At 45.0% G+C, this 27,224-nt stretch overlaps 1 long non-coding RNA gene across 1 annotated transcript; it reads right to left on the reverse strand.

Moving 5' to 3' along the window:
- Positions 1-440: 440 nt before the first annotated feature.
- LOC138107419 (uncharacterized) lies at positions 441-24,932 on the reverse strand. Its single transcript, XR_011149509.1, has 3 exons — positions 24,815-24,932; positions 18,912-18,990; positions 441-722 (listed from the first exon to the last, which is right to left on the reverse strand). It is a non-coding gene; the product is annotated as an uncharacterized lncRNA (long non-coding RNA).
- Positions 24,933-27,224: the final 2,292 nt, after the last annotated feature.

Here is a 27,224-nt window from a genome sequence, read left to right on the forward strand (position 1 = left end):
TTTTTTTCTCTTGCTGGCAGCCATTCCACTCCAATTATCTCTTCTATCATATCCCTTGAAGCCAGGCTCCAAGGTAAACAAGTGAAAACCTGACAGCTGGAATGCAAAGCCTCAGCTGAGACTGAAAGCTTTTACTAGATCACATTCTGCACATTCATATTGTCTGGGGTATTAGCAGTGGAAACTAAAATAGAGATTTCCTAATCTCACCAGAGACAACACCTTGCTGCCCCACCTTTGAGAAATCTCCAGTCCACAGCAAAGACTTAATCCATTTTAATTAACAAAGAACCCAAGTAGGCACATTCTCAGTTTGCTCCTGATCTGGATTTCCCACATTCCTGATTTTGGTGTTTAATTTGCTGAGAAATTATTTTGCATTAGTGAAGAGTCACTTGCTATGAAAACACACTGTAAAGCCATGTTGATTTAGCCTGAAATTTTACTTCAAAAGAGAAGATTCACATTATGTAGATGTGTCTGGCTTCAACATAATTTCAGAATAAAACATCTTTTTATTATTTTTTTGAAGTGGGTTTTTTGATTTGTTTTTCACTGCAGTGTTGGATATCACAGTTTAAAATTTAAAAATTACATCTTAGCAAAGCAGTAGTTTTGAGAGAACATTACTTTTGTGAAGACATGAAACATCAGGATGATTCAAATCACCATGCTCTTTGCAACAGAAAATTTTGATCCTGGGTGTGTGTCTCCTTGAAGACCTGTTGGGCAGGTGGAAGAGAAGAGAAAACCATTGTTGATTTTTTTCCATGATAAGGACAACATCTGAACAACAGCTCACTCTGAAGATGTGTTAGTGCAGCATTCTGCTTTACCACAGAGATGTTTTGAATTTCTTCTACTGGTTTTTGGACAGAGGGAAAAAATCTTGGTGTGTCTGGGATCATGTTTGCAAGAAATCCAGGTGATCTTCTCACCTCCTTCAGAGCAATTCAGATTTTACATTTCTCCAGAGAAAGAACAAAGTCCAGGCTCAGGCTTGCCTGCAAGATGGTTCTCTGAGAGAAAGTCTTCTGCAGTCGTGAACCTCTGCTGCAGCAGTACCATCAGCACACTGACAAACTGAGGCACTGCATGGAAAATGCAGCGGCGCCAGGTTGTAACCATGAGATCTTGTCTGCTCCTTGGCCTTGTTTGCACAGACATGTTGTCTTTTCATGTGTTTTAAACTCCATTCTTTGGGTCAGCTCAGTGTCCTTGTGCCTGCTCAGGTCAGGTCAGTGATCAGGCTTGAAAATCAGCCCAGACAAAAAGCCCTAAAACCTGAACTAAACCTAATTTCCAGATCAGAAAAGCCATTCCCCAAAACTTCCAGTGTCACTCAGCAAACTGATGAAGAGGAAGAAGAAGACTGCAGGGACGGGACAGTGGAAGAACAGGACTGTTTATTGGCAGCTCAACCACTGGAGTTAAGCCAGGAGTAAGCTACATGAACAAGAGCACAGTTCATATTTGCAGAGTCTCCTGGGACTCTTTAGTTCCAAGTGGCAAAAATTTCTTATACTGATGCCATCATCTGTGCTCAATGCCCATCTATAAATGCCATGAACATAGCTGGGTAATAAGAGCACATCCACCTCAGTGGTGCTCCCCTGTGTCTGACATACACAGAGAAGAGGAGCAGCCATGGTGTGCAAAACTGCTTCCCATGTCATCAGCCCCTCCCCAGCCAGGGTCATCTTCTGTTTGTGTTATAAAAAGCCCCCATTTTTCACTGATGACATTCAGGGAGCTCCACATTTGGCCTGTACAATTCATCAGCTGGTTCTCTGCTGAACTCGCCCCGTCTGGCTCGGCCGTGTCCCACTCCCACTGCAGCTCTGTGACACCCAGAGGATTGCTGCTATTTTGTTCCTCCCAGGCTGACGTGCTTCCCACCAGAGGGTGGGAGCTGGGCTGGGTGGAACCACAAGCAGCTGTTCAAAGTCTGTGCAGAGACAAAAATCCCCAGCTGTAGCTGTCTGTTCAAATAAACACACAGAGGCCAAGGCACTGCAATATGAGAAACATTCCTAGAGGACATGGATTCAAAGAGGGTGGCATGTGAAGGGATTAGGGGAGACCAGCGGCATGGCTGTCAACAAGGTACCATACAGCAATCAAAGTGCTGAGCTATGGCCACCTGCAGGATGCAGCAGGTGACCCGAACTTGATTTTCAAAGTAAAGTATTTAACAAGTTGCATGGAAAATGCTTGTACTAAAAATATCCTAATATTTCCTGGTGAAAATCTTAAGGTTAGGATTCAGCTGGGTGTCATGAAGAACCTAGAGAGCTGGAAAATGTGAGGAGGGTGGCTCAAAAGTATCTTCCTCATCTCCTCTCCCAGTCCCAAGGCTACAGATTGCTAAAAAAGCACTTGGTAATTTAGAAGGCCTTTTGACTTCTCTGAACAGGGTTGACTCCACCTCTGAAAGAAGCCTTCCATTCAGAGCACTGTGACTTCTGCTTGTCCCACTGTGGTGCAGAAGCAGAAGAAGTGAGGGAAAAGCAGCTGTGGAGGACTTAGCACAGAGCTGGAGCCCAGTCCTGGATCCCCCTTTTCTGGAGAAAAGCTTCAGTGTTCTCCTTCAGGCAGCTCTAGAAATGCTGAAGGAGTGGGAAGGGATAGGGATCCGCTTCTCACCAGCAGCTGGCCCAGAGCAGGGAAACCAAATGTCTGAGCGTGGACATCTGCAGAGTTGTTGCCTGTGTTAGAGCCAGCTGTCTGGGACTCCCAGTACCGAGAACAGAGAGAAGCTGTTTGCGGATGTGATTCATCTGTGATGCTGTGGGAGCCTGAGTCAGGGCAGAGGAGATGCTACTGCTGCAGTCTAGAGGAATGACCCCCACAAAGGGCTCAGAACTCATGGGCATGTCAAGAATTTAGTTTCCTGTTCATTTTCTGCCACAGGGTCAGTACACTGGGTTCACGACCAGCTGAGGTGCCCTCTCTGGGATCCTTCACAAAGAGTCTTGAGGATGCTGGGTGATGTGCCTGGGAAAAGGCAGTAGCAAGAGGCAGGAGCCTGCTGCACACTGTTCACTCTGACCCTGAAGCCCTGAAGCCTCCACTGCATGGTTCCCAGGGAGAGGATGAGTTTCCTGCAAAGTTCCTTCGGTTTCTAGGGGTGGTGGTGGATGCTCGGTTGTACCAAAGGGCTGCACTTGGCATGTGGATTGTGAGCACAGAGAGATCACAGCCCCACAGAACTGCCCTCAAGGCTCTGCCTGTGGGGCTTGGCCTTGCCTGGGACATGGTTTGGAGACTCTGCACTGCTGCAGCTCCTGGGGCCCAGCAGATGTGGCACTGCAGAGAAATGGCTAAGCTGGGGCATGGGAAGGTGAGGCAGTAGGTACTACAGCTCTCCACATCTTGAATCTACTACAGAAAACTTGTGGGAGCTGGGGGTGCAGTTGTGGCATGGCTGGGCTCTGTAATAGAGCAGCAAAAAGGCTGTGGCTGTGGGACCCAGGAAGCTGGGATGTGACAAGGAGGGGCTGGGGAGGCAGGAGTTTACATGGGGCTGTGGTGTCAGCTGTGCTGGAGGTGTGAGAGGGACTCTCAGAAAGTGAAACATTTCTGAATGTGACTTCTGATGGCAGGAGATTTGGCCATGCCCCAGAGAAGGCATGATGATTAAAATTAGGTGCAAGGCCATGATTCTACTCTGAGGGTTGTCAGCTCAGTTTGGGCTTCTCAGGGTGAGAGCTACACGATTTATTGTACCTATAGCATGGTGTGTCCAGACTCAGAAAGATCAGATAGTGTGGTAAGAAGTTTGGAAGATGAATTTGGGACTGGGGGCTGGGGTCTACTTCGATCCAAAGGGAGCACAGCAGTGAAAGGGCTCCAGCCTTTACTCCAGTTAAAATGTGGAAAAAAAGTGCTGAAACTCTTGCCAGATCTGTACAAGGTTGTAATCTTGGTCTTGCATTCCTGTCTTGGGCAAGGTTGAGGAACGCCAGCTGCTTTAACAGCCTCTGCTCCTTCTTTCCGGACAACATCCTTGCCATGGGGACCTCACCTGAAGAAGAGCTTTTCATGCAATCTCTGCTGTTTCTCACAACTTCTGGCCAGTACAACCTCACTGGCACTTACCCTGCTGCATGGGAAGATGAGCTGAAAGGCAATACTGACAGGCAGGCAGGGATGGTGCTGCACACCCAAGCTGTGAGATCCTCAAGAGAGAAGCTGCTATGCACAAATAAAGTATGTTAGAGAAAGTACAAGGGGATGAGGCAGGTATGTGTGGGCTGAAATGGAAAGCCAAGGGCTGGTGTGATAGATTTATGATAAGACTGGAGGAGAGGCTGAGGAGATCTACTTATTATAGTTTAAAAAATGGTCCCATCAGAAGACTGCCGAGAGTGCTCCACTGTGCAAATTTATGACATGCAGTGGGAGTGATCATGTCTTCTGTACAAGCTAGCTAGAGAAAACCCCCACCTTTTTGCCATGAATATTATTCACAAAAGTGCATTAGAATTTTTTTTTTCTCAAAGGAAGTTGTTTGCCTATGGGCAGGGGGAAAAAGCTCCTACATTAATGATAACCGAAAACTGACTTGCTTTCTGCAGTTGCAAATTTGAGTTACAATATTTGTTTGAAATTCTTTTTAATTCCAGTTTTTAATTTTAAAGCAAACAATTTTTGTTTTTCAGAAATACATATAAGCCTGGAAAACCTAATTTTTCCTACTTGAACATATTTTGCAGTGAGATATGTCAGCTTCTCTTCTTAACCATTATTGACACCTACCCACAAAAATAGCTCACATACGCTGCCACATAACCTGAATATTGAATGATTCAGTCACAAGAAATAAATATTTCAGGGTCCTGCATTTAAACAATTCTTCATTTTAGCAAATTTGGGATTTGGAGCTTTCTGGAAGATTCTTTAGGAGTATGGCCATGGAGCATTGTGCATCTAAGTGTCCTCAGTGCCATCAGTGAGGGACTGCGGCCAGAGAACTTGTCCTGTGAGACACTAAGGGGTGTGGGGTTTTTTAGTCTGCAAAAAATACTTTTGGGAAGCCTGATGGCAACCTGCCAGCGTCTGCTGGAGGAGGCAGAGCTATCCTCTTTCTGGCCGTGTGCAGCAGCAAGAAGAGAGAGTGGTCACAAAATGTTCCTGAGAGGTTCAAACACACGGAGAAGAGGTTTCCACCCTAAGGACAGTGGAGGCCTGGAGCAGGTTGTCCAGAGAGGTTGCACAGAGTGCTGGGCTGTCCTGTATGTAAGTGGGAAAGACAGTCCTTTCCAGCCAGGGGTTATTTACTGAGAAGAAGCTGAGCTGTATGCTCTGCATTAATGAGTTTTTGGGAGGAAGTAGTAAGAGTCCCACAGAAATGTCATCAGTTTTGCACCTGGGCATTTCTCTGTAGCATTATGTCCCACCAGGAAGGAAAAGGATTTGTACATATGACAGCAAGATAAATAAAACTACAACTGAAAAAAAGGGATAAAATTCAAGCAGATCAATGTTATGTATCTTATGATGAATGCACTGAAATGACTGAAACTTCATATTAAGGGGCAAATCTACTGTTTCACAAAATGTCTTCCCCTTTTCATCAGGTAACAAGACTGGATGATGACTTTCCCTTACTTTTGATTAAAAATAGCCATTCTTCTCATAAGGGTTAATGGTGAATTCTAAGTCTGTGTGTCTAGAGTGATACAACATTAAATTAGAGTTTATCCCTAAGAAGCCTTATTGCAGGTGGGAGTTCACAGATTGAAAGCCAACTTTTAGCCCCCAAGTAGAGTTGGTCCTCTAAATGCAGCACATTTTTTTGTAAGCCAAACAAACATGTTATGTTCATGATAAGTGGATCATATTATCTTTCACAGTAGAGGCAATTATGGGCTGTCTTTTTCAAGGCTGGATTTTATATACGAGAGGCACACATATTCATAACATTTCACAAAAACTGCCGTCCCTTGACTTTCCAGGAAAGCAAATAATTTTAAAATTATACTTTATAAATGTTTTTCTTAGAGAGTCTGTAATTATCATTTTGTGAGTGTCCATCACCTTAAATGTTTCTTCAAATTCTCAAGCACAAAGCTCAAAAACAATGACCAGATCTTTGCAGAAATCAGTTATTTTCACATTCATTTACTGTCTATTGTAAGAAATAAGTACCCCTACACGTTGAGATGCCAAACTGAAAAATCTCTACAAGGTTTCAAAGAACTCCCTAATACCAAGAAATGTGCGGTAATAAATTGTCTTGTGTTTTTTTCTATAGCCCATAAGGACAGAAGAAGTTCAAGGAGCCCACTGCATAACTAGCTTTGATATTAGAATTCCTCCACTTTAGAGGCACCTGGCATTTGAGGCCAATGGAGGGTAACAGGGTCAAGTAGCAAATAATATCATAAACTCACTGAAATTTAGAAATCTGCAAGTTAGACTGAAGAATTTGCTTTCATGCTTCAGAGCATCTGCTGCTTCTCAGGAAGGCAGGCATGAATTTTTCCCTTCTTCCTTCTCCTTTGTTTTTTTTTTTTTTTTTTTTTTTTTTTTTTTTTTTTAATTTCTATTACTGGGACTACGTTAGGACTTAAGAAGCTGCACTATTTCTTGGTGTCTGTTTTGGATTTAACTGACTAATGACCAGACTGAAGACACTGACTTATGATTTTCAGTATCTAATGTTGGTCATGCTGTGGCTGAGGAAAAACTGGCTTTAGGAAATGGCCTCAGCTTGCGTGACTGTGAGTGGGTCTAACTTATGCTGCATGAAGAATAAACAGAAGTATATCCTTTGCTAGGGCTGTCAGTATTCAAAGGGGTGGATTTTGAAGAATTAAGGGAACTAACAAAGTCACCTGGCCTGAGGAGCTCAGAGCCTGAAGAGTGGAAAAGATAGATTTCTTTAAGGCACAGCTAATAAAACTATCCAGAAATGGTATTCCAAAGAAGAAAATACACAGGGAATGGCAATGCTAGGGTGAGCAGGCAACTAATGAGGTTTAATAGAAAAAAAGAAAATAAAAGATGACAAATAGATATAGCTGTGTCAGAGGTAGGGAACAGGAGATGTAAAATGAGAACTGCTGAGTGGAGAGATGAGTTAGACCTGACAGATATGAAGTAACAAAATGTTCTTCACCCATATGAATAGAACAAGAAGAATGGAAAAAGTGAGCACCAAGTATAGACCAAGGATGCTCTAGATACAGATCCCAGAATAAAGAATCCACACTCGAGCACCTAATGCAAGACTTAAGCATAATATAAACCCCCAAGACAGCTGCCTACTTTTCAGTAATGACCTGGCTGGAGTTCAGGGGTGCTCTTCTTTGTGCGTGTGCCCATGCTGCCTTCCTTGCATGCTCTTACTCGCAAGTGGCTGTGCAAATCCCCGTTTAGGAAGGATTTGCGAGGTACAGATTATATGTGGCAGGCAGGTTTGCTGAAGATGGCATTTGACAGCACAGTAGCAACAAAAAGTAATGCACCTCTATCCCTGCAGTGGAAAAACACGGGGTGAGTGAGCAGATGAGGCACTGAAAGCACAGAGGAATGAATCATATAATACCAGCATAACCACACAGGCTGCACACAAGGTCAAGACCACAGAAATGAGGGTGGGAAGAGGAGAGCTTCTATTTAGGCTAAGAGGAGCTGAGTTTTTAGCAAATGCAGTACAGCCAGGAGTTAAAGGTCTTCTCAAAGGTTGGTCTAGGAAAACTCCATTACTGTGGTTGGTTAAATCTGCCTGACTCACTTCCAGATGTTACAGTATAAACCTCACTCTGGTATCATTTTAGGAGATTTATGAAAAAGCTTTTCTGTTGTGATGTGCAGATAAAATGTCCTGCTTCTTGCTGCCCTGGCTGGTTCTGTCCCCTTTTTTTTCTGGTAGTCAATGGTCTGGAGATGAATCAGTACTTGAGGAGATCCAATTCCTAGTGTTTAACTTCATAACAAGATAGAGGCAGTCAGGTATATTGATACAGAGCCACTTGTGACACCACATCTGCTCTGTTGCTCCTAAGGGCTTGGGCATGAACAGAGCTTATGCTCTTACTGGGGTCAATGTGTTGGGGAGAACAGTGGTCAGACAAATAAGGCTGAAATTGCATTGAGATGATCTGACAGGAATTCTCAGCTCAACTGAGATTTTATTTGTCCCTGTCTAAATGAAAAAATCCAGCAAAATAAGACACTTCCAGGCCATTCATTTGTTACTTACTGTATAGCATCCGGAGAGAGGAAATGTATAAAATATCTTGTGAACCAGCAAGACCTGCTAGGAAACTGTATTATGTTCTCCTGTGTTCAACAGGCTGGAAAGTCTTAATGTTTCCTGTCATCTTAAACTTCCTCTTTGCTTTATAAATAATTCCTGGATGCAAAGCATTTTCTAGTGCCTAGGCCCTGCACTGAGGAATGCATGCTGAGACAAGCTCCCTGAGACACAAAACACTCCAGCAATTGTCCTCTTGATGCACTGCCAAGCAATGGAGATTTTCAAGCAGGACCTGCATATTGAAATGCAGCTAGGCAGATCATCATCACTTGGAAAAAGGGAAAATTGCTTTACAGGATGGAGGGTTTGCAAAAGTGGTGAAAATAACTTTCTGTATCTCATGCTGATTTGAACCAAGAAACTCAGCCAAATTGCCATTTGACTCTGCTTAGGGCAGAAAATCTGGAAAAGCACAAAATAGTGCAGAATATCTTCTCTCATACTCCCAGTGTTAGGGAAAGGTCACCCCTGGATCCTCCCTGAGAGCATCCAGGACCCAGTGCTGGGAACAAAGAAGGAAAGACACCTCTGCTCCTTTCTCATTCCACTCTCTGCTCCTTGAGCAAACCCCACCAAGAGGTGGGTGAATCTGCTGACACCCGGTGTCACCTGCCCAGATCAGCAGGACTCCCAGGAGCTTTCTCCTCGTATTCGCTCCAGGGTATTGCACTCTGCTCATTCAGTGTGGGCAGGGCTGGGACACCACAGCTGAATCCATCAAAACCAAGCTAAGCGTGCTCACTGCAGCAATCCTGCTGCTATTTCATCGGGTTGATATGTAATTGTTTCTGTTGCTGGAAGGCTCCATCACCCCCATCATTAAAATGCAAATTTTACATTAATTAAAAATGCTGGGAGCATTTGCACAATTTATGACCAAATCTTAGAGTCCAGAAACCCCCATGCTGGGGAGGGGCAGCAATACAGTTTTGAAACTGCTGGAATAAATCCTTATCTCAGAACGCCGAGGATCTTTTAGCTGATAACGGTTCTTTGTGGAATTCTAAAATTAATCTGTTCCACCTAGATTGGGAAATAGACAAAGCAGAAGGCATTCAAGCAGAATTATATCCCTACAGATAAATGCACCATCTAAAACTGTTCACACACAAGAGAAAGGAAGAAGAAAGATCCCATCTTATGCTCTGATGCAGCAGTAAGTGATCTTATTTCTGCTCAACCTTCCTTTCCCAACCAGAAATTTTGCATCTCCCCCTGTATAGCTGATTTACAGTACTGGGAACTTGTCTGCTGGGATTCCTCAGTGTGGTTGGAGTAAATCCCATCTGCTCCTACTTAGTCAGTAATGGTAGAATTTCTCCGGAGATGTGCTGGGGTGAATGGGGAGCTGCTCCTTGGTGACACATAAGGCCAGCAAGAGGAGACCCTCAGGCTGTGGCTGCCTGGTTTTCATGCATTGAGCTGGGAGTTTTCTAGCAGTGTTCTCCTCTGGGATGAGGAGCTGGAGAGGTGCTGGGGGAGCCTGGGCTCACTGGTGGTCCTCACCTTGCTCCCTTAAGGGTATGGCTGCAGTGGGGTCCGTGTCTGGCGGGGGGGGGGGGGGGGGAAGGGGGGAGTGGTTGGGGTGTGAAACTCTCCATGAGACCTTGTGACACATTCAGGGCAAGTGAAACCACCCGTGGCATCTTGGCATGACTGGAGCCTTTCCCTCTGCCCTAATGGAGCAAGGTGTGTGATCTCCTTGCTGGGAAGAGCCTGGGGTAAAGGATCAGGCTGTACGAAATCTTTGCTCTTCCTCCACAGGATACCTCAAGGCTATGGCCAGAGGCTCTCCCTCCTGCATTCAGCTAGCCCAGTTTAAATTTCAATTGCCTTCACCTTTTCTGAAAACCAGGCAGAGCCTGAGGGTCTCATCTTGCTGGCCTGGTATGTGCTGCTGAGATGTAGTCTTTTCCCTTATTTTCCTTAAGCTATTAGCCTTTCTCAGCTGGTTTACACCCCTCTGCCCCAGGGAAACCAGTGGCAAACCCGGTTCTTACTTCCTCTGGGCATGAGCAAATCACAGTGTGGGGTAAAAAATATCCCTATGGCTGCAAAAATAACCCTGATGTGGAAAAAACCTTCTGCCTTGGAAGTGAAATAAATGGCAGTGGAGTGTGGGATATGCCCAGCCCTTGCCCTGGAGGGATCTCTGCTGAGACAAGAGATTTTGCAATCGCCCAGCAGGACTCCCTGAAAGGGGCAGCCGCTTCTTGGGTCATGGCGAGGAAAAGTGGACCCACAATCCTTTGAGAGACACTATGCAGATCTTTCTGTAACCCATTGGTCCGTCCCAGACCCTCTGTAACCCATTGGTCCCCTGCTGATCCCCTGTATCCCTATAAAAGGGAGCCACCTAGCTCTGTGAGGAGAGAGAGCTCGTCCCTGGCTTTCCCCTTCGCCGGAGGGAACCAACAATAAAGCTACCTCTGTGCGGAACCAAGCCACACGGGCCTCTCGTCTCTCTCTGGTCTGGTTTGGCCTGGAGGCTGCCCTGCAGAGCTGAGCTGGAATCACGAGCTGACAATCACTAAAGAGCTGATAGCCTCTGCAAGGGCCCTCTTTTGCCAGCAGCTGAGAGGAAGACACTGGGCCTCGGGAAGGCGATCCCTTCCGGGACCATCTCTCCGGACCAGTCACCTCTTCCTGGGTCAGAGCCACGGACCCCACCACCAGCTGAAATAGTGGAGGGTGGCAGGTCCGTGCACACCCTGGCCTCCTTGCAGGACCAGCAGAAGCAGGAGTGTGACCAGGATCCAACACTGTATGGGAAAAGCTAGGCAGGCTGGCACAGGGATCTCTCCCAATGTGCCACTGGAAGTGCCTGTCTCTGGTGCCTCTCACACCTGCATTTGAGGTTCCTGTTTCTGTTCATCTCCTGGAAAGGATAAACACACACAACTAACTCCAGCAATGGCTGTGCAGAGCCTGTTTCTGGCACATGTATAAATCAGCAGTAATTTCTACCAAGGTAAATTTTGTTAGTCATTATAAAATTGTTGTAAGTTAGGTCAGAATCCAGCCTCCTGAGGGGCTGCTAATGGGCCCTGGGGAGTCTGGGTATGTGTGTGTACGTGCATGGATACGTAAGCAAGCAGAAGGGAGGCCAGGATTCAAACCACAGCTGTTATTCTCATTGCAATGCCAGTCCTTGGAGAGACAGGCTCCTCCAGTGCCAAGCTCTCCACAAGCCAGGAATAAAGCAAAGGTTCCTTCTGCAAAGAGCCCACTCTCTGGTTCAGTGACAGTGGTAACAGGTGAATGATATGGAAATGTGGGAGTGTGGAAGGACAGGGTAATTATAGACACTTGCCTTTGCCCAGTGTCACTGTGGGCACAGAGGCACTGCCGGTCTCAGAGCACACGTACCTTTCTGCAGGTTAGATTAGTGACTGCAGATGGGTGAATTTCTGCAAATTTAGGGCATTGACAGGTCTGGTCTGTTATTTATGCAGAGTGATCGAACACAGGCATTCATTTCTGTAAGGCAAGACTCTTTATGGCTCCCTGTGGATCATACAGTGGATACTGAATTGCTGTCCTTCCGGTCATAGATAAATCATCTATGAGAATCCAGGATGATCTGAGATTACATTATTAGGATAGTTTCCACATTCTCAGCCCTGGTACTTAAACACAGTAAATAAAGAAATGAAAGATGATTTGTTTTTCATTCAGCTGAACTATTCTAAGATTCCAAGGGAAAAAAAATCAAAAATCATCATGATAGGTCCAGAGTTATAAATATCAACACTCTATGTACTGGGGAAAATGCTGCATTCCTCCAGGTTCTTGTAAGAAAAAGGATTAAGAGAATGTGAAACTCATGAAATTTATGGTGCCCTTGGCCAGATGTGATGTGTCAGTGGATGTAAGGCACATACCAAACATGAAGTGGAGCAGTCACTCAAGATTTATAAGTGCTGCATCTCTGTCTCAATAGCACCATATGTTTATGGACTGTACATTTATTATTAGAAATTGAAGGACTGCCTCATCACTTCTTACTGGAATCTCATGGATTTGTTTTCTGAAGGACACTGAGAGCAATCCATGCTCCCACTTATATCCTGGGTCTATTTTAGTTTAAAGTAAGATCTAAAATATGTGTTCCTTCTTCTTAGGAAGGAACAGGATTCCTGAAATTAGAGAATGGGAGCAAGCAGCAGCCAGCCACCTCATTTCCATGCTTCTTGTTGTAAAACCTTGTCTTCATATGTAAGGATTTTATAAAAAATTTACATTTTCCTGGTACTGCACACTTATCCCATCATTCGAGCCGGGTGCGAAACAACTCCCCCGACTGAAAAGCTGCCAAAAATCCAGGAGCATCCCCGGTCTGCAACAGGAATAGTCCTGGAAATCTGTCAAAGCAGAAGAAGTGAGAAATGGAGGCTGGTTGGGTGTGCTTCCCCAGCAGCCAGGGAGCCCAGGCTGAAGCTCAGGCCCCAGTGCCCTGGTTTTCCCCATCGGTGGCAGGGACGCAGTGATGGGGCAGAGCTGCTGCTGACAGAGAAGTCACACATGGGTGGTGGAATTGTGAGTGAGTGCTGCTGGTGAGAAGGACACACATGGGAAGGGGAATGGGCAGGAGAAAGTCCTAATGTGCTGTGGGACATGAGGGGCAAGGGTGGCTCAGTGAGAGCCGCCCAGGACGGAGGCACTGCCCAGCTCAGAGCCCTCCCCTGAGCAGGCAGGCAGCCAACAGACAGCACATGCTGCCGTTTTGGCTACCTGTCCTGTGCAGCAGCTGGAGGGATGAGAGCCATAATATGGCATAGGAAACCAAGTTGTTTTCCCAGGCACTCATTCCCAGGAGCCGGTGGCAGGTGGGGATGCCCCCGGGATCGGCCCCCCCTGCCAGGGAAGGGAGGGTCCCTTGCACCCTCTGCTGAGACTGAACACGTGCCAGTAGCAGGAAGTGATATCTTAAACAAGCACAGCCCTGGGTAATTGTGGTAGCTAAAATAATACTCCATGCTCCATGGAGATGGGATTGTTGTGGTTAACCAATGTGTAACTCACCCTATTAAGCAGTTCCTGCTCACAGTGGGGGTTACATTATACTTAATGTCATTTTACTTACCTACAGTCTAAGGTGTTGCTTTTTTTCTAGTCTAATCCAGGCCTATGTGAATTTGTCACTTCTTCCCTGCAGAGCTGCTCTTAGGTCCAAGTTATCCCAACAGACACACACACTTTTAGGGTATATCCTCACGGGGGAATTTAAACAACCAGGAGATGTTCCCCAGCCTTACGCAGGGTTTCTGCCCATTAATGCCATCTCCACATCTCCAGTCAGGCTGCCCACATCCAAACAGCCATCTGGGAACAACCTCTGGTTGAATCCTAAACTGTTCCCAAGGATTGCAAGGGCCGTGCTGGTGGCCTAGCCCTAAACTGAGCTGTGTCAGTGCTGCCAATTTAGCAGCACCTGTGATCAAGTTTCAGGCCTTAAACCTGCAAACCTGGACCTTCAGGATGAGTTTGCTAGTATGGATTTTCTTTATGGGGAAGGAGAATAAACAGGAAAAACCTCTCACTTATTTACATAAACTATTATGCTGCTTACCCTAAATCCTGCCTACTAACACATCACCTTGGCTGTAAGCTGTTTAGCTTTTGATTTCACAAGTGATAAGAGACTCTGCACATCACCACTGCTGTGAAAGGACATGCAAAAGGCAGCAGAAGCCACAGTAGCTCAGACCTGGGCTGTAGGTGCAGACATGGTGCTTTCAAGTAGGGCAGCACTACCTGCAGTGTAGTCTGGGCCAAAAACCATGCCCACCTCCAGTTAAATGGCATGCAAAATCTGGCTGAAATGGAGACAGGGATACCCAGCTTTGAACTAACTGGCGTAAGTCACATGCTTAAAAGTTACCTGTCTGACCCCAGGCACAGCAGTGTCACTAAGGCTAAGGGGTCTTGCCTCTTGTTGGGTCTGACTATCAGAAATACATCTGAGATCACACATGAGATGTTTGGAAGAAGCAGGGGTGGAAGCAGGGCCCACTCCAACATTCTGCAAATAAATCCAAGCTCTCTCTCATCTTCCTAATTTTGATTTTGTGCTGCAAAGGCCCTAAACACCTCCTGGTACAAAATGAAAAGGAACAGAGAGTGATGTTTACTCTCCAGGCTGGCAGTGTTTCAACCCTTGGACCAGTCTTCTAAGCTAAAAATTGCCCTAGCTGAACTAGCTGAATACCTCCTTCTGTTCCTGGATTAATGTGTTTGTCTTCTGCTGATTTATGGGAGCTGTGACTTCATGACCTCAACATGTGCTCTGAAGAAAGTGAGCTTGCACCAGAAACAAGGAGCTACCCACTGGAAAACAAAGCAAAGAGAGAAGGATCTGGTCAGTAACAGTCCTGGGGCTCAGGTGCCCCGTGCCATCACCATCACAGAGCAGCTGTGGCTGCTCAGCTGGGAGGGGAGAGAGAGAGGGAGATGACACCATTCCCTTCCCGAGGTGCTCATAACCCCACTGGCTGCACATCCTCAGCTTTTCCCAGCGTCCCTGGGGGCTTCCTGGAGTGGCTCATTAAGGGGCCATGAGAATGGAACTTGATTAGAGCATGGTCTGGTCACAGACACTCTGATGTATTTTCCATATTTGAGTGAAAAAAGCTGCAGCTCTGCCTCATGTGAAGGTAAAAGATAGACCCAGTGTGTCTGCAGAAGGAAAGTCCTCACAGGCTTAAAGCAACAGAAAAAAGCACAAAGACAGACCAGTGATAACAGAGGGACAGCTTTCCACACACACGGAGCTAGCAAGGACACAAAGGACACACACAGAGCATTCAATTTTTTTTCCTAATTTCGTCTGACATTTAGCAATCATAACTTTTCATTTGAGTAATAAATGGGTTTGTCCTTTCCAGCAAAACTGCTGAGGACATATTATTCCCTTTATGGTGTATTTTGCTGAATTCCAGATGTTGATGCTTATTCAAGTCAAAGTTCAAGCAAAGAAGAATCAAAAAAAAAAAAAAAAAAAAGACGTTTTGCTCAAAATGAAAAAGAAAATAAAAGATTTTGAAAGCAGTTAGTTTGTGCAGGTATTACTGTTATATGGAGCTTTACACTGAACTGAATTACAGCAATGCAGTGAATCATTCCAGGGGAGTGGAAATGACAGCCAGTGCTTGCTACTCCCATTAACCTTTTTTAATGTGAACTTGTAAAATAAAATGTGGTCTGGGAGATGAGGAGAAAAAGAGTACTCATTGAGCCAGCCTCCACAGGAGAAATTGTCATTTTTCCTGATGTAATGATGAAATAAATAACCCTTTGCTTGTCCAGTCTACCCCTGTATCAAGTGCCTCTCTCTACAGGCAGAGATGGAGCAACCAGAGGAAGCACATGATTAAAGATGGGGCTTATTCAGGTTATGCCCAATTGTTTCTGTCTCAGGTGAGATCTGTGTGTGCTGGGTGCTGCACAAAGCAAAACCTGATCCTCACTAGAACACTGATAGGTACCACAAGTCCTTGCTCAGAGATGAGAAGATGAAACATCCTTCTGCTGCTTTCTCAATAATTGAAATATAATTGCTTGCATTTTAACTAGCTTTTAATCTTGGGAACCAGTCACTCTGGAACCAGCCCAGGTGACTGTAGAGCAGCCTTGGGGTGGCTCTGAATAGCAAACCTCACACTACATTTGTTCCTTGGTTCTGGAGTGAGAAGATGACATAATGCTGAATTTTTTCTCTCTGCATAACTAAACTGAGGCTGTGAATTTGCATCCAGTTTTGGTAGATTTCCTTCATATTGCAAAGGAAAATAAGCAGAACAAAAGCAAGAGGTTTGTTTTAATTGCATGGAAGATGTTCAAAAGAGTGGCCTGCTACTTGCTGTTGCTAGCTGAGGGCTGCTGAGATATTTAGCAGCCTATTTGAACTAATTGCATTCCCTGGAACTTCATTTTTAGATCCTAATTCAGCTTTTCATCCCTGTCAAGTGGGATGAAATCACCCCTGATGGGTAACCCCCTCCTGCCTGAGGAGGTTTTGATGTGTGCCTGCCCATCCACCACAGGGCTGCTGCAGTGAGGGGCAGAGGTGGAGAGAGAGTGTTCCCTGTGGCCTGTGAGCATGATGGGGAGGTTTCCTGAAGCCACGGGAACTGGGAACCACCGCCTCAGGAGGCCAAGAGGCTGTATGTCCCCAGTCCAGTGGAGATGAAAATAAAGGTATGAGGCATCAGGAGTGAAGAGACCTTACACTGGGCTGGAAACGAGCAGCAGTGCAAAATCAGCACAAAGCACAAGAAATGGTCAGTTTTAATGTTTGGCAAGTTCCTGAGCAACCTTTCCCTTCAGTAACCCTTGGAGCACTCCAAGAGCTTGTCAGCTTCTTATGGAGCTCATCTTGCCCTGTGCAGACATGAGGGATTAGTCACAGAGATGTGCTGGGGGCCTGCCTGTGCCATCCAGCAGCTCTCCCTCAACCCTGCAGCAACCATAGAATCATGGAACCATGCAAGTTGGAAAAGACCTCTAGGACCACCAAGTCCAACCATTAACCAGCACTGACAAGTCCCCCACTAAACCATGTTCCTCAGTGCCACATCTACATGGTTTTTAAATTCCTCCAGGGATGGTGACTCCACCACTTCCCTGGACCACCTGTTTCAATGCTTGACTACCCTTTCCGTGAAGAAATTTTTCCTAATAACAAATCTAAGCCTCCTCTGGTGCAGCTTGAGGCCCCTGCCTTAACCCTCAACCCATCTTGTGACAGATTTTATGTGGAGTTGGTGTGGGTTTCTGGGTGCTGGCAGGAGACTGCCACACAGACAGAAATGCTGTTGATGCTGAGTGAAGGGCTCCTTCTCCTCTGGCTATGAGTCTTCATTCCACGTGAGACATGACAGGGAGACGGGGAGGACATGTTGGTGCTGGGAGTGCTCTCCTTGAAGCAGCAGAGCTGAAGTGCAAACTGAAGACTAAAATGTGAAATGCTTTTTCTCAGACATTTTTTTTTTTTAGTACCTTTGCCCCTGCTCATGAAGAGGTTTGATCTTTTTTTCCCTCAGGAGTACTTTCTCCCCACTCAGAAGGAGCAGAGGCACAAATGGGTGGCTGCCCTTATGAACCTTTGTGGCTCCCTGCAACAAAAACTACCAAAGTCATTTGACAGCTCCCCAGGGGTCTATTTCTCTCAGCTTTGGTAACTCCTTAATTAAAAACTCACTGGGCATCAAACAGATTTTTTCTTTAATTTGGCTGCCTCTGAGAAGGGGGAAGGGGAAACAACCTTTCCTCTGCTTCTGAGCAGGAATATTTGCCTATGGACATAGCCTAATCTGACTTTCAAGCAAACAGATCAATATTTGCTTTTCACCACATCGAAACTTGCTGTTAGCATTCCTGGTAGAGAAATTAATACATATTGATGTTAGTTAGGGGCCATTGATTTGTCTGGTGTATGTAGGTATGGTCTGCTTCAATTCAGCAGAGTCAGTATATTCCATCAAAGAAGTTGCCCTCATATATTTCACAGTTGTATCAAGTTTGGTTTCCAAAATGAAGTCTCAATCAAGATAGAAAAGAAATGATGAATGGAAAATTAACCATATGAGGTCAAACAGGAATCAGCATGGGCACCTGGGGGTGTGGTGGAGAGCTTCATTTTAAGAAGGGGAGTGCTGTTGCAGGCTGGGTTACTGCTATCCCCTGCCTGACTGCCTAAACCTGCATATCTCAAGTTTCCCAGGTCACAAGGTTATTTATATTTGCTTCCATTATAGCCTCTGCTAGGGCACAAATGCCTCACTCCTTTTGTGTTTGCCATGAGGAAATCCATAACTTTAGTCTGCCTGCAGTCTACACAGACAAGGTAAGTAGAAAGTGGGAGATAACATTATTATTATGCTTATTTATGAGCTGGGAAGGTTCAGGGAAGGAGATTAAGTGACATGCCTGTGGCACTCTGCAGCAGATGGAACAGTTACAGACTGGTCTCCCAAGGTCCCTGTTAGTGTCCTACTTGTATGGCCACCTCTCCCAGGACAACACCCTGGTCTCATTGGTACAAATGAAATTTGAGCTGTGCCAACCAGCCCTGTAAAATGACCTTTCCAAAACATGGATGTATTTTACAAATAGATATAAGGGACCCATCAGACCTACTACAGGTATCTTTGGGTTGGTACCAGTATCACCGCTGATGCTTTGAAGGCAGATGCTACTGAATATTGCCATGGGCAAGACTTTCTTCCCTGGGCCTGTAAACACCCCAGTGGCTGGTGAGGACTGGTGGCATGGAGGGACATAGGTTTCGTCACCAAACAGAGCACTCAGGACCTGGAACACGTGCACTGCACAGTGGTATGATCTAAGAAGTTATTTAAGGTCTCAGCTGGAAAACAAACACAGAAGAGATAACCATGGATTTCAAGGCTGTTTGAAATCTACGTAGATACACTGTTTTGACAGCAGAAATTATAAACAGCTCATTTTTGTTGACCTGTGCCCTACAATCTGTTTGAAAGCAATTCCTGCTTTTTATCTGAGAAAACGATGGTGGAAAACATTGCTTGCATGGAAAATATTTTCTCTATCATCTCTTGCCCAATGGTTTGTTTCAAAATTCTGATTAACCAAGCAAATGCTCATTCTTCCTTGGCAGTACCTGAGTGTGAGTCCCCAAGGCGCTGTTGCTGACTGATGGGCCTGCGCTGATGAGTCAGAGCCGACATGTCTGTGATGGACTGATAAAAGGAGGATGACACTTCAGACAAAACAAACCATGAGAGATCCCTACATATCAGCCTATTCCACTATACTTCCACCAGTGGTGGAGGAAGAAAGTGGAAAAGGGAGATAGAGGAAGGAGAAAGGCAATAGGAGGAAAATCAAGGCATGGATCAGGCAGGACACATTAAAAAAAACATTTCCAAAACAGAGAAAAGTGGCTCCCACACAGAAATCTGCTCTGCTTTGTCCTGCTTACTTAACAGAAGTGCTGCAGGCTTCCCACACCTCTCTTTTTGTTACTGGTGACAGCGTGAGAGAACCAGGCAGTTTCTCTTCCTCACTATTAGACTCAACCTGCTGCTTGCTCTTCCTTTCTTGGGAGAGTGACAAGATAGAGGCAGGGGCCTGGGGGTTCAGGGCATCCTTCCTAGAGGTGAAGTAAGGCCAGCAAGACAGTAAACATGTAGGTTTGGGCAGGTTTGACCAAACAGTTCTTGCTGTGTTTCTGCCAGGTGCTGTGAGCAAGGCAGGAACTGTAAGGGGAGGAAGTCTCAGACTGCTAGAAGCAGTTTAGGCTGGTGTCACTGTCCTCTGAGGTGTGCAGGCAGGGGTCAATGGTACCGGTGTGGGAGCAAGAGCACTGCTGTGCCTGTGACAGGTAGAGGATTTTGCTCAATTAATCTAAAGAGATTAGACCTCTCTTTACAAACCTGGCTGGAAAAGGAGAATAGCAGCTCATTTTACACACTCTAAGTGTGTTTCTCTGCGACTGAGGCCCAGTAGGCTCCAAGAAACCCCTCCCCAGTGACAGAGCATTTGCTGGACCTCCACCTGAGTCTCCCCAGTCATCCACCTGCCCAGTTAGCTCTGAAAAACCTTCTTATGGAAGTATCATTGCAGCATTTGCTAGTTTGGATCAGTGCCTGCTTTTTACATACATATTTGTTCTTTGATCTTTCCCTAGCAGCATTGCTGCCAGCACCAAAACTGGGCTTTCGTTGTTGTAGTTATAGGAGTCATTAAAGCTGCAGAGGATGCAGCCTCTAGAGCCAGGCCAGGCTGTTTCTCCCAAGACACTGTTTTTCATCTGCATGTTATTATGTTAGAAATCTGCATTTATGGAAGATATTCCTAATACAAGAGCAATTGATACCTCTTGTCTGGCTGTGTTCTGCCTACCCACTGCTGGACAGACAAGTTGCTTCCAGGACATGACCGCCAACTAGATGCCAATTCCAACCTGCTTCTGTCATTTCTAAAGCACTGTTGTTGATCATTTTTGACATGTCAGTTGTCACCAGCACCTCGCCAGGTTCATGCTGTGACTGCTCCCTATGCAGGTTCACAAGCCCTGATCCTCTCTCCAGCCAGGGGTGCTCTCCCCTCCATCATACAGAGACTTGAGACACGGGACATCATGAGGCCACCTCAGGTAGGGTAGACGCAGAGAAAACTGCCTGGTGGGAGTAGTCCATATTTCATACCCTGTGCAGCAGTTGCTTGTGAGAGTGTTTGATGGTCTGAGGACAAAAACCATGCTGGCTATGGAGCTAATATTCTATTGATATGGAAGCCTGTGCCCTGGTCCTATTTATTTGCTAAATCAGACATTACTCAAATTACCTAGCTTCAGGAAGCTATGTAGGGAAAGTATCAGTCTAATGCACTGTAGAAGACAGACCCTCACTCTGGGAGTGTAGCAGATCCTACCCGAGGCTTGACAAAAAGCCTGGAGGCTCTTGGGGCTGAAGGGAACACAACAGGCTGCATTCCCTGCCCAGGTCTGTGCCCACACCAGTGGTGTTCACACCCACTGGGCAGCATTTGTGCTGCTACCTCTGTAGTCTCTTGCTACCAGACACAGCTCAAAATTAAGCAGTCACATTTTTAACTGGATATCTTCTATCTCATCAGTTCTTGCAGAGCAGGATCTGGGCAGGAAACATCTGCTTCAGTGGCTGCGGCAGCCAGAGTGGTCAAGTGAGCTCTGGCAAAATGGGGAATAAACACAGCTCGTTCCTAACAAAGTGGTGTCCGCAGCAAATTCCTCCTATCAGAAAGAAAACTGAATCTCACCCTTGTTTCCCTGAATCCTGTCTGTTTCCCGGTTAAGCCCCAACGATTTCAAGCATCCCAGGCATGCAAGGAAACACTGTTGATGTCAGGCAGCCAGAGGCCAGCCGGGAAAAGGGGATGGAGCTCAGGAAGTCTGGGCCCCTGGCAATGAAACAAATACTGTGTGGAGAGCATATTCTGGGTCATAAAAGGGTTTCTCCAGTGTTCAATCTGTCTGAGACAATTTTCTATTTAAACTCCCCAGCTGTAGCCTGAGGACGGGGCAGCAGAGCACAAAGTAAATCACCCATCCTGTCCAAGAGAATCCCGAGGTGGGAGATTTCCTGCCTCTGGAAAGAAAACAAGACGCACAGTTGCTGCTGGTGCCAGAGGGGAACCCAACACCATCTAATGGGGACCTCGATGAGGCCATCCGGGAGCCCAGACATTTTTCCATCTGCCACTGATGCCTCATGCTCAGGAAAACATGAGCTGAGGGCTCTCTCACTGACGGATCTGCTATGCTGGAGTAGGCCCACAAAACAGGGCAGGTTGTCCCAGCACAAAGCCCGGCTGCGGCCAGGTTGTGCCAGTGGAGGAGGAGGTTCCTGGTCACCAACATCATGCTCTTCCTGGCTGCTGGAAGCGAGGGGAGCCTCCCTTCACAGATCCATTCCTCACAGAGGCAGACTGTTGTCAAGGCAATCAAGTCCATCCCCACACTGGTTCACGAGCTGCATAGTGTGGTACTCTCTGCTCACCTCACTAAGGGACTCATTACAAAACACTGTAATTCACTGAATCAACACTGAATCATGTCCATACTCAGCACATAAAGCAGGCTTTAGTCACAGGAATGCTTAAACTGCTGACTGTGATGAAGAAAGGTGTGAAGGTGATAAAATGTAGGGCAGCATTAGCTTAGCTACACCTATTTAAACCCAGTTATCTACAGCACTCGAGTTTTACATTTGTACTTCAGGCTAAATTTCATGTCATTTTTTATATTTTAAATGGGATTAAGGAAGGCACTTTGAAAAATTTTGGGGTCTAATTTCCCCCTCATTGAACCATTGAGAGTTTCAATGGGGGCATCCAAGGGAACACAGAAAAGCAGTATGTATGTGTCTCCAGAATCACTGCAATCAGACATGCAAAATGCTGATCTGCTAAAATTTCAGTGGACTGATTCAATCATGCTCATATCATTCTAATAAGTTACCTTTTTACAGGAAGGTTTCATATTGGATCAGACAGTTTTTATTGTGTCATGCCAGCTTCATGTCAGATGGAAAAGATGCAGTAGGTCACCTGTCTGTCAGACAGACTGCCCTACAAATACAGTTTTTGAGAACTTGCTCTATTTCATAGCAAGTAACATTATCAACCATTTTCTGTAGCACATTATGCTAACCAAAAAACCATTGCCATTTATTTCACTAGCTTTGCATTAGCTCTAAATTAAGCATTGTATTTAACTATGTACTTTCAAAATAAGTCCTTATTTTATTCATTAGAGTAGAGAAATAAATTTCTACTTGAAATATTTGGTAAACAGATAAGGGAAAGTATCTTTGTCTGCAAGTGCGCTAGAGGTGCAGTCCTCAGTCCTGGTGTCTTTATGGAAATGTTTTTGAATGTTTGACAGGAAAGGTGGGATTTGCCCAACCAACTCCAGATGTTCACACTGTAAATTTCTGCCTATGAGCTAAGAGTCTGGAATGTTTTTGTAGTCAATGGAGAAATTGCAGGCACTTCAGGATGCATTTTCTCCAATCCTAATGTCTGCAACACCTCTGATATCACACCCCAAAAGTGCCTGATTCTTTCTCCTGGCTGTAAAGGGAACTTGAAATGACTGGCACTGACGCAGGTGTCCAGGCTATGTCTGCACTAGAAAACAGTTTCTGGTTAATATTTGGCCACTCTGACCTTTCCTCTTATCCTTCCTGAAGCATAAAGGTATTTTTTGTCAGTGCCTCCAGCTCTTTTCACAAACCATGCAGGAAGAGGATGGCTCATTTACCTCCATAGAGATTTCTCTAAATTGATTTCCCTCTAGTGGATTTGTGCTGCTGGAAGGATTAAGCTGTGCACTTGCTATTTGGTGATTATGAAAATCATTGGGGACAGAATTGCAAGATCAAGCAATGCTAAACCCAGAGGGCTTCCTGAGTGAACTTTTGCTGCTCCTTTGATGTCAGCACATGACTCTTCTCATCCAAGAGTCAGTTGCCAACTGCACCCACCAAAGCACCGGCATCCTTTTGTAAATTCTCAGCCTGGTTGGAATATTAATTGTCAAGATAACAGAAAAATCTAATCCTTTTTTTCATCTAGATTTCATAGTGAAGTACACTGTTTTGTGTTTACTTTTTGGCCAGTAAAAACTGCTTGTTTGTAAACTGTTTCATTATTTTGATACAAAATTTCTAATTTTTCATCTTTCAGTAGCCCTCTCTTGTGTCTGCAAGACAGAAATATCACTGTCACTATGATATATTGCTGTGGGTATGTACTATGTATGCTAAATCTATCAGACTCTGACCACAGTTTGAGTGGTCTAAGTATAGCATGGCCAGGATCAGAATCTGTCTGCTGGGGAAATAATACCTGAGTTAATTTCATGCAGCTGGGACACCTGATTCTTCACATTTTTTTGCTTTGTCTCAGCTATTTCAGAGAGACTTCTCCATACAGCAGCATAAATGAGAAACAAGTCTGACCCCAGACACTGAGGACAGACAGAAATGAAAAAGAAATCTCAAACCCAAAGGATTGATGTCTCAGTTCAACTGCCACATAAAACTAGGAGAAATGGGATGTGAGAATCTGAGGGGAATCTAGAAATCCTGGCATGTCATTACAACTGCTGCTTTTTAGTATGAAGTCTTGTTCTTTGATAATACATTATTAAGTAATTTTATCTATTTCTCTTCCATGTAAAAATACTGTTTTTCAATTAAGGAAGCTTACTTTTGTTTTGAGTGGTTAGATTTTATTCCTGAAGCTTTAAAATAATAAAAAATATTGATAGGAAGAGTGTTCATATGTATCAGAGGCAAAATTCCTAAAGACAGGGAGTTCGTGAAAATTGGTCTTCAGACCAATTTTTGCACAAATGAGAAGTGCCATGAAAAATGATAATCCATATTAATTAAATCTTTTGGTGTTAGAGAACAAATTGAGGCACATCTGAAAGCTGAAGGGATTTGTAATGTGACTCAGTCTTTTTGCCTCTAGGTCACCACTTCAGAGTTGGTGTGGGCTAGTAAGACTGAAAGTCATTATTCTCTGACAGCTGTTTGGAGACCTCTGGGAAATGAGTTTGTGTTATCCTGCTAGCAGTGGTAGTGGCTGATGCAGCATCGAGTAATCTATCCTCCCTGCAGGAGGTAATTGGTATTTGCCTCCATGATGGCAAACAGAGAGTCTGTAGCTAAAACAGGCACAAAACAAAAATATCATCCTCTCATTGTACGCCAGCATCAGCCACATATTTTAATGTTCAGCCCCAAAGTGCTAATGCTGTGTGCACCTTGTCACCGTGGGGTCTGGGCTCTGAACACAGGCACTGTCAGCAGGATGGCCCCCGAGGGCTGGCATTGCTCTCCTTGCTGGTACCGGTCCCACAAAGGAGGAGCTGGGGAAGAGAAGGGAGGTGGGCCTCTCCAACCACTCCCTAGGATCTCTTGTTATTCTGCACCACACATGCTGCCTGCAATGGCACAGCTCCTGTTTGTTTCTGTTCATGGAACTTGGGCTCAAAGCACTATAAATTACCTGTTGGTCAGATTCCTCCTGCTCACTGGCTGACTCCCCCACCATTCACTCCTGTCATCCTGAAATGTTGGGTTGGTTTCCTGACTGGCAGCATCAGCAAGTGCACACCTGATGTACCTCTGAGCACAGGATCTTGTTAACCAGAGGGCCCAAAGCAGATTTAGATGGGCAGCTGAAGTTAAACATCAACAAACTTTGGGTGAGGAAATGCTGCCAGAATGCATTTGGGCCTTGCTGGCATTTTAAATTCTTGTAAATATTTTGCAATATTTTTTTTTTGCAAAAATTTGCAAAGAACGTGTCTCCCTCACCTGTTTTGGTCCATACTAACACTCCCCAAACCAGGTTTACTGTCCTTTGTCAGTTTTAGAGACACTGACTCACATCTCAGTCAAAGCTCTCTCAGTTTACCCTGTCCATGTGTGAAAATTGGGGTCCAACCTCCACTGGAGTTTCCTGTTATTTCCCTGCTGGGGGTCTGACTGATGGAGGGATCTGCCTGCAGAGGCACTTTCCTGGCAGACTTTTCTTGCCATGTTTTTCCCATCTGCCTCCCTGTGCTCTCAGGCTCGCTGTGCTTTGTGACTAATGCAGCCTCGTACAGATGGTGGTTCACTTAATTCAAAACCAAAGGTTCAAACCAGAAGTGTTGCCCTCCAGAGAGGACAGTCTCACCCCACTTTCTGAAAACTGCTTGGAATGATGCACTCACACTTACCTCTGAGGTGGCTGGTAGAAGGAAATCTGCATCCTAGCACGTGCATTTCTAGAGAGAGTTAACAAAATGGAGCTACTATTCAGAAGAAATAAAAAAAGAACTTTGTAGACCTGGAAAAATATGTTAAAAGATTTAAAGTGATCAGTTTGATTTATAATGGACAAGATTTAGTGGCAACTCAGGTTACAGTCAATAAAAAGGTTACAATGTTAAACAGATTTTTAAATCTAATGGAGAAGGACATGACAAGAAACAGTGGCTGGAAACCGAAGCCAGACAAATTCAAGTGCAGTGTCATAAACAGTAACACCCATAGAGCACTGTGCAACCAAGGGGAAATGAAGTTTAATGATGATCCTGACTCAAAGCAGATCATTGCTGGGAGGTGACAGCTGTGCCACCATCTGCAATAAATTCTTAAGCATTTATTTAAGGGATTATCAGGATGTTGTGATCAGACTCAACTGGCCAATGTGTGATCTGAGCAACCACAGTCAAAATCTGGGGTCCTCATGCCTTTTGAGGAGTTCTGGGCAGTCTGAGATACCCAGACAGGACTGGCCAGACATGACACAAGACCTACAGAAGACACTTTTGGAGAAGAAGCTAGAAACTATGAAGGATACATTAATGAATCTGCAAGGATGCTGGACTATGGCAAGGAGGTGGCTGAGTCTAGACCCAGTTGCCCAGAATCCTCTTACAGACAGTGGAGAGCTTTAAGTAGACTGCTCAAAAATGGGGTTCTGGAATAAACCTGATGAACCATGACATGAAAACACCTATTTGTCATTTGTGTATTGCAAAACGAGAGCAGGGAATTTGGCTCAGATATTGATATCTTGCTGTAGGCACCTAATGCTCTGTGAGATGAATCCAGCAGTGATTAAATGAAATGCTCTGAAACCATAGAAATGTTTTTAGATATCTTGGATTCTAAATTGCAAGATTTTAACCTTTTCATCTGAAATTTGGATAGTAATGAACAACAAAAGGCCAGAAATTCAATGTTTTACCTTAGCCCAAACTAAAAAAAGTAAGATAGACTGCAAAAGTTATTCCAGTGCTCTCAGTGAAAAAAGACCAAAGCAAACATACACCCATTGAAATCGGAAACGCTCATTTCTATCCCAGAAACACCCCAGGCCAGCTTGTGAAGTTTGATGAATCTATAACTACTGATGTGATATGTATTGCTACTCCCCAGAAATCCCTTTGCCTGAATATAGAATCCCAACAGGTCAATGACAACCCTGTGCCACGTGTATGTTGTTGTGCAATGTCCAAGCATAAGACTCTGAATGTTGCTCAGCAATACACAGTGAAGCAATCAGGGAAGAAAAGAAGAGGAAGAAATAACCCAACCCACAGTAAGGGAAAGATCAGAAGATCATTTACTCCAGTGGCCTTTGACATCTAGTTGCTGCTGTAGCTAAGGCAACATAAACTTTCCTGGGCCTTCTGCTTGGGCCCTCCAGCTGGAATAGACCATTGTCCCTGATGCCTTAGGTTTTAACTTTTATATTTTTCAAATCCTGTACTGCCTAGTGTGTAACTCTGAAGTTTCTTGTAGCCTGTTAACTTCTGCTCTCTTGTGCTAGGTAGACATAACAAAGCCTCTCCAGGCCTGCTCTCCAAGGACACTCAGGCTCAAAATGTAAACCTAGCCTCTAAAAGGGGGGGCAAGCTTGG

This window comes from Aphelocoma coerulescens, chromosome 3 (assembly GCF_041296385.1).
Source record: "Aphelocoma coerulescens isolate FSJ_1873_10779 chromosome 3, UR_Acoe_1.0, whole genome shotgun sequence".
Taxonomy (NCBI): Eukaryota; Metazoa; Chordata; class Aves; order Passeriformes; family Corvidae; genus Aphelocoma; species Aphelocoma coerulescens.